Raw genomic sequence first — 8,682 nt, 5'->3', positions numbered from 1 at the left:
CTTGGGGAGGAGGGGAGATTGGCACATAAAAAGACGTCCCAAGGGGTACTGAGTAACTGGAGGCTTTGAGGGGATTTGTTTCAAACCGGAGTCCCCAGCTGCTGTCGGACAGGGTGGAGGTTTCAGTTCACCCAGACTTGGACGTGCCTTGCAAGAAAGGTCTGGTGATCTCCTTCAGAGAGAGCATCCCCTGAAGCCCGCCAGGGCACAGGTCAGTGCTGATGGATCTGCACGTGGGTCACCACAGCAATTGGTTATCCGGCAGCCTTGTTGATGTTCTCCTGTCTGTAATTCCTACGTTCCCATCGCCCCTTCTTCCACATTATCATCTCCAGGGCCTTATCTTCTCAAGGTTGCACCACTGAGGCTACGAGATGCTCTGGCGTCTAGACTCTGAGACAGAGGGAGGCAGAGAGACATAGACGTGGGAGGCTGAGAACCGGGAAGAGAGCGTATGCAGACAAATTCTCCACGTTCATGTTGAAGGAGGCTGGGAGGCCAAGACTCTGGTGGAGGGAGGCCTTCATGCTCGTGAGTTGGAGATGAATCCCAGTCACATTCTCCTGAGTGAAAGTTCTTCCCCCATAATAATGCCAACTGAAAGATGCTCCTATTAAGCACGTGGCTGCTCTCCTGTATGCCCAGAGGCCATCTGTCATCAAAATCAGTCAGACCATCTAACCCTACGTATGACCCCTCCCTTCTGATAAGGATTGTGGATTGCTCCCCTGGAGAAGAGCTCAGGGACACCTAAGGTCAAGCCAGCTCAGAGAAGACCCAGTTTAAACAGCCCTCTTGACTCTAGAGCCCCCCCATCTTGTTATGTATGTACCTTCCTGTCACATGTGTGCCTCTAGTCCCTCCCCTTCCTATCGCAGGACATGCCTAGCTCTTCCCCCTCCTGTTAAGCGTATGCCTCTAATACAACCCTTTCTTGTCCCTCCTGTTACTTATGTGCATGGTCTGGCTTGCGTGCCCGAGATTATATAAGCTTGAGAGAGAATACATTCCCCCCTCACTCTGGTTCCAGTTGCCATGGGAGAGGTGAGCACTTGTATGCCTTGTCTGATGTCTCTATTATTTACCCTTCAATTACATAACACCTCCTGCCCCGCTCCCAGACCCGGTTAGTTGTGGAGCCCAGTCCCTGCCCACAAGGTCCAGGTTGAGAAAGTGAGTGGCTGGTTACCCTACAGCACCACGGAGGACGGAAAGCCAGCACCATCAAGAAAAGTTTGATCTCAAAACATTAACAGAAGGGTGTCAGGATTCTACTTAAAAAATATTTTAATATTTATTACACGCTGAAACAATATTTGATATTTGTTACATGCTGGGATCAGAGCAAGTCCTGGGTCCCTGTGTCAAGAACCTCCTAGACTCAGGAGGAAGAGCTGTCACTCAGGAGACTCTGCGATACAGCACAAGACAGTGCAGGTGGTGAGAAGCAGGGACCTGTGGGAGACTCTGGCTGCAGGGGGTTTCCCTACCCCACTGAGTGAGAGAGCTGGGTGCCTTTCGGTCAAGGCTTCCTGGTGGAGTGTGAGTGTATGTGTGCCTGGGCATTTATCAGCAGAGCTCAGGAGCTGTACTGATGGTCCCTGAGTGAGGATCCTGGAGGCAGTAGGAGCTGAGAGCTCTCTGATGGAAGCCATCTGTTTGACTGTATCAGGCTGGGTTGACTAGAGAAACAAATCCAAGGACAGTCATATACGTATAGGAAAGAGTAATTGGATATCAAGAAAACATCCTAGCACAATCCAGATCAAGTCCATAAGTCTGATACTAGTCCATTAAATCCCTCTTCAGACTTATGTAGCCACACACAATGACCCAGAATGCAGGATGATCACAGGCTGGTGGGTACAAAATCTTGTGGATCCAATGGTAGTGGAAGCACCACAGGGCTATGGCAAGTCTCTGCGTGGTTCCTCCACAGGAAGGTGAAGGCAGAGAGAGGAAGTTCCCAGGACCCGCCTTAGGAGAAGGTCATGCCCACAGGAGGCACCATCAGGCTGTGGCCTGATTGATAGGCTGGACTCCACCTATGTCTCCTGATGGGTGCCAGGTTGGCACAAAAAAACCCTAAGTATAAGATTGAGCAACTGTCTCCAGACTTGTTCCTGTGCCTTCCACGCTGGTCCTGACCCTGTTACTTCTCCATAGTCATGGAAGTCATGGTGGGAAATAAGTGGCTGTCTCACGGCTGCCCAGTGCATCTTCTTGCAAGTTGGTATAGGTGTTTGATGCTGTGAGTCCGTTCTGACTCACAGCGACCTTGTGCACCACAGCAGGAAACATTGCCGGCCCTGGGCCTTCCCCACAGGTGCAGGTGCACTACTGTGGGCCCATTGTTGGTGACTTGCAGTTCATTGTTTCAGCATCACCGTTAACAGAGAAAGGTGGCCAAAAGGAGTTGACGTTAAATGAAAAGTTTGCGTCATATGAATATCTCCACAGGACTGTGGTTTTGAGAACTGATTCTGGACCACGTTTGGTGGAGAGGATGGAGTGAAAGTATGATGTCGGGGGTGGGGGTGGGGGGAAGAAACCATGCAGGGGTCCTGAGGATGGAAGAGTCTGCTCATGGAGCTTCACATCAGGCGCTAAGGATAAGAATTGCTACGGTGCATGGACTCCGCAGAGCACATTTGGAAGAATGATGTAGCTTGGAGTGAGATAAGAGTTAACTATGAAATAAGGCAAATAATAATATTCCTATCAGCCATTAACCATCAGATTAAGTCTGTTTCTGCTTTATGCTTCTCTCTCTCTCTCTCTCTCTCTCTCTCCTGCAGCAGAGCAATGCTGCACCAGGCATTTGGAGTCGAAGACAGTCAGTTCACTGGAGAGAGAGCCCTGGTGGAATAGTAGTTATGCACTGGGCTGCTAACTGCAAGGTCAGCAGTTCAAAACCACCAGCCTCTCTGCAAGAGAACGACCAGGCTTTCTACTCTCATAGAGTGACCGTCTTGGAGACCCACAGGGGCAGCTCTGCCCTGTCCTGTCGGGTGGCTGTGTGCCAGCACGGACTGGATGGCAGTGAGTTTGGTTGGGGGTTGGCGCTCACTCTGTGTCTCTGTCCCCTTTTGACCCTCCCCCAGGAGGTCAGACTTTCCCAGACACTGGCCTGCAGTCTGGGCCACCAGCAATGCATGTGACAGGCTGCAGGTGATCTCCGCTTTGCCACCCTGGCCTGGAAGGGAGCCTGCCGAGTCCCCAGGTCCTCCTGCAGTGTCTCCCCCAGGCGGGGGCATCGATGGTTCCTAGTGCGAATGTGGGAAGGTGGGTTATTTTATCACTGACTCACCGAGTACCTAGACACGTTCATATGGTCACGTGTGACCTAAGGAAACATCAATTCCAAACTACAAATTTTATATCCTGAGACTTTTCAAATGTACGTTGTCATCAAGTTGATTCAGGCTCACGGCCACAGTGTCCAACAGAAGGGGCACTGTCTAGTCGGGGGCCGCCCTCATGACATTTGGGCCCATGATGGAAGCCCTGCTGGCGTCATGGTTGTGCTGGGCTGCTCACCACAAGGTCAGCAGTTTGAAACCAACCACCAGCTGCTCCACTGCAGGAAGGTGGGACTTCCCACTCTCGTCAACAGCTAACGTCTTAGGAACCCACCGCGAGGTCATTCTGATCAACTCTATGGTAGTATTTTAGAGTAGCTTCCCTGCTTCCCGTACCCCCGCCCCCATTTTTAAACGCGAGCATCACCTGTACTCACAATCAACTCTTCACCGTCACCAAACTCTTCACCTGCAGCCCCTGTCCTTGGTGCATGGGCAACTGTTCCGTGGTGATGAGGCTTCAAGCCTTTCCTTGCATTAAAGCAGAGCTAGTACGCAGCAGCTCCACCGGCTCCCTCCACCTTACCTACAACCCTTACAGGCATGCCTGCTAGCGGATCTCATCAAAACTCGGATGTCTTGCATTTTAAAATATGTGTTTCTATTATAAATGGAGCTTATTTTTAAACAGGAGCATTTCTACTTGGTAGGATTAGCTAGTCATTTTGGGGAAAATAGAATGTTTTCAGATGGAAGATGGATGAAATCTTAAATGTCATAAGGGGCCCTGAAGTAATGTCATTCTCACTGCTCCGAAGCCCATTCTGACTTGTAGCAAACCTAGAGGGCAGGGCAGAGCCGCCCCATTGGCTTCCGAGACTGTCACTCTGCAAGGGAGCAGAAGCCTCATTTTCCTCCCACAGAGCGGCTGGTGATTTCCAACCGCTGACCTTCTGCTTAGCACCTACCTCGTAGCCCATGAAGTCGCCCGGACTTCTCTGAAGTCACGGACCAGGAGGGAAGCTGGGTTTGGTGTCCGCTTGGGTAAGGAAGAACTTTCTAAGCGGCATCAAAGGCAAGAAGCAACAGGCAAAGTGGGAAACTGGCAGACCCTCCGGCCCCTATTTCGGGACTCACAGGTGCAGAGGGAGAGGCCTGGGAAGGAGCATGGTCCCGAGCATAGGGCAGGCAAGGCTCAGTGGCGTCGGGGTACAGACGACGGAAAGAACACAGAAAGGGAAAGGGCCTGCGCCGCCCATTCGCTGCCTCCTACGCTGGGGAGGGACCCCTGGGAGCCCCATATTGGTGAGTGTGGGGCCCTGGGGTAGGGGTATTGCAGCAGCGTATTGGTAAAGGTGGGCACACAGGACCTGCGGGTCCTGGGAACAGCGTGTTGGTGAAGGGCATGGGGGCTATCAAGAGAGCACATTGTTGCAGGTAAGGGCGGGGGGTCCTGGGAGTAGCATATTGGTGAAGGTGGGGGCATGGGCTGTATGGGAACAGCATATTTGTAAAGGTGGGGGCACAGTGGGGTACTGGGAGCAGTGCCTTGGCGAAGGTGGGGGCAAGTGGGGTAGTGAGAGCAGTGTATCACTGAAGGTGGAGGCATGGGGTGGGGGGGACGGGGCACTGTGAGCAGTATATTGGTGGAGGGGGAGGGAGGGGTCATCATTTTCCGTGTGGAGTGTGCAAATCGCGTCAGACGGCGATGGTTTTGCCATGAAAAGTTGTTCGCGATCACTTAAATTTAAAGAAGTAGGTTATCATGACAATTAAGGGCTCCCAGTGATTATTGATTGGCTCTGGGCTGAGGGGGAATCAGCTATAAAAGGCATCATTGGGGCACTTGAGGAGATTTGAATGTGGGCTCCATAGTCGATCATATCAATGGGCGCTATCTGGGGAGCTGTGACATCGCGGGGGCTGGGAGGCCCTTGTCCTTGGGCTTATTTATGTATCTGAGGGCGAAAACTTCCATGCTGAGAATTTACTCTCTGGGGGTGTGGGGTGATAGTAGTATGTGTGTGCATGTGTGCTTGTGCATATGTGTATATAGGTGTGCGCACATGTCTATTGAGTATGTGTATGCATGTGTATGTTACGTGTATGTATGTGCTCCTGTATATGCATATACATGTGTATGTGTGTGTCGGGGGGTGTTGAAAACATTTAAGAAGATTTCATTGTCTTTTAGTTCCATTTTTGCATGAACTTTTTGAAATCTCCACATACATGCCTGTGCATGTAAATGTGTGTATGTATGTTTATGAGTATATATGTGCTGGTGTATGTAGGTGTGGATGTACATGTCTGCATGTGTTTGTCTGTGTGTATATATGGATGAGGGGGCTTCAAAAAGTTTGCGGATGGAAAATGGAATTAAAAGATAGTGGAACTTTTCCACAAACATTTTTAAGCCCCCTCCTGTGTGTGTCTGTAGGTGTATACATACAGATAGTTAAAAACTGGAAAACAAACACTGTTATCAAATCGATGTCTACTCATAGTGGTCCTATAGGGCAGGGTCGAACTGTCCCTGTAACTCTCTATGCACAAGTACATATATTTGTGTGTGTGGTACAACATCATTTCATGCCTACTTGGTAAATAAGTGCAGGGGTGGCATCGAAAGCCTGTCAATCAGGTCACAGACTGATGACACCTCCTTGTGGGCGTGGCCTTCTCGATTAAGATTCTGGGAACTTCCTCTCTTTCTCCCTGGAGGCGGGCAGGGCACACACTCTCTCTGCTTCACCCTCCCTGCTGGAAAGACACTCAGAGAGCCGGAGGAGCCATGTGGAGCCTCTCGCCAGCACTGAGATGCTTCACCACCACTGGATCCATTTTCCAAATGCACCTGTTTGGATGGCTGATCGCACCTCCCTCATTGTTTTCTTCACTTGTTCTATATCGTCAAATCGCTGTCCTTTCATGCCCCTCTTCATCAGTGGAAACAAAAGAAGTCACACGGAGGGAGGTCAGGTGAGCAAGGTGCGTGGGACATGCTGCTTTTCACAGAACTGGCACACTGAGATGGCTGTGTGAGCAGGTGTGTTGTCATGGTGGCAAAATCAGTCACCTATCTGTCACAAATCAGGCCTTTCTTTGTCACACACTGTTATGCTATCTTTTCAGAACCTCCAAACAGAAAGCTTGATTAGCAGTCTGATCTGGTGGAACGAACTCCAAATGCACTAGGAGTTGACATTTTCATCCGTTCAGGAAGTTGGCAGATGTCCAGGTGAGGTTTGCCATCAATCGACATTTCACATTTTTGGAGCCGTGAAAATCACTCGGACACCTGAGTTTTTCCCATAGTGCTGTCCTTATAAGCTGTGTTGAACATCGCAGTAGCGTCTGCGGCATTTTTCCTGAGCAGGAAACAAAATTTCACAGTCGCACGCTGTTCTCTTAAATCGGCCATCACCAGAATGAGGCTGGAGCAAACTTGCTTTTAGGAAAAAATTCACTGTGACCAGAGAGAAACTCCCCAAGCAACGCCTCTGGGTGCACTAACTCAGAGCCAGTTGCTTGTGCTCGCCTAGTGGGAAAAATGTGTACTATGCGAGCTCCACTCCACCTGTCGCAATTGTGGGTTTTTTGGATCCCCCCCCCTCGTACTTCCCACTAATGGGGAGCTTTAGAGAAGTGGCCAAACTGCCCCCAGTCAGAGGCAGAAAACCTGTGAGATCCAGCAAGACAAGGCAGGCTTCCCATTCTGGCTCTCACAGCCGCCACTGCAGCCATGTCTGTCGAGGGCTCCCATGTTGGCTGTGGTCAGGCCAGGCCAGACACATATGTGTGCTCATTGAACAAGTCTTTCAATGTTGCTGTAGGCCTGAAACTGACAACCTAGTTGGAAGGTGTTATTTTACTTGTGGAAACGAGACGGCGGAGAAGCTCGATATTTTCAGTCAGAACAAGGGCCTGGCTGTGGAGCAGAGTCAATTGCTCGGCTGCGAGTTCAAGTTGAAACGGAAGAAAGAGGAGACAAGGCCAGGGAAGCCAAAGCAAACGTCAAGTAGATCCTAACTGAGTGTGGAGACTCTTTCAAGAATCGATACACGGAACACGGACGACCGCAGCTCAGACGAGTGGTGGGATGACCTCAAGGCCATCACGGAGGACAAGAAGCAAAGGGTCGTTGAAAGCCCCGAAAAAGAAAGAAAATACCAACGTGGATGTCGGGAGAGAGTCTTAAACTTATTCTTGAACGTAGAGTAGCTACACAAACGGAAGACATGATGAAGTAAAGGAGTTGAATGAAAGATTGCAAGGGACAGCTCGAGAAGACAAAGCAGTATAATAAAATGTGCAAAGACCTGGCGTTAGCAAAGCAAAAGGTCAGAACACGCTCCACCTTTCTCAAGCTGGAAGAACAGAAGAAAAAAAATAAGCCTTGAGTTGCAATATTGAAGGATACTATGGGCAAAATGTTGAACAAGGCAGGGAACACCCAAAGAAGATGGAAGGAAGACACAGAGTCTCTCTACCAAACATCCAACCATGTCAAGAGGCAGCATATGATCAAGAGCTGAAGGTCTTGCAGGAGGGCGTCCGAGCTGCACTGAAGACAGTAGTGAAAAGCAAATGTCCAGGAAATATCAGTTGAAATGTTTCAACAAATAGATGCAACATGGTAAAGGCTCACTATACCAAGAAGTGTAAAAGATAGCTGCCAGGCCAACCAACTGGAATAACTCCATGTACGTGCATGCTCCAAAGAAAAGTGATCCAACAGAGGAAGACACCATTGTTGAAACATATCATTATGAAAGTAATTTTTTTTTGCATAAAGTAATTTAAAAATATTTGCAGCAGAACATCGACAAGGAGCTGCCACAAATTCAGGCTGGATTCAGATGAGGATGTGGCATGAGGAATGTCCTTGCTGATGTACGATGGATCTTGGCTGAAGGCAGAGAATACTAGAAAGGGTGTTGGTTCCTCGTGTTTATTGACTCTCCTAAGGCATTTGACACTGTGAATCCTAACAAACGATGGAAACCATCGTGAGAAATGGAATTCCAGAGCACTTCACTTGCTCATGCACAACCTGTACGGAGGCCAAGGCGCAGTCATTGGGACAGAACAATACAGCACAGTCTGAAATCGGGAAAGGTGTGCATCAATATCGTAGCCTTTCACCATACTTATTTCATCTCTGTGCTGAGCGAGTCATTCCGAGAAGCTGGATTATCTGAAGAAGAATATTGCATCAAACTTGGAGAAAGGCGTCTTCTCTCTCTTTTTAAAAATAATTTTATTCGGGGCTCATACAACTCTTATCACAATCCATACATACATCCATTGTATGTCATGCACATTTGTACATTTCTTGCCCTCATAATTCTCAAAACATTTGCTTTCTACTTAAGCC

Source organism: Echinops telfairi, unplaced genomic scaffold, assembly GCF_000313985.2.
Source record: "Echinops telfairi isolate 266 unplaced genomic scaffold, ASM31398v2 ScPeMD7_3;HRSCAF=10, whole genome shotgun sequence".
NCBI lineage: Eukaryota > Metazoa > Chordata > Mammalia > Afrosoricida > Tenrecidae > Echinops > Echinops telfairi.
This window is presented reverse-complemented; position numbering follows the sequence as displayed.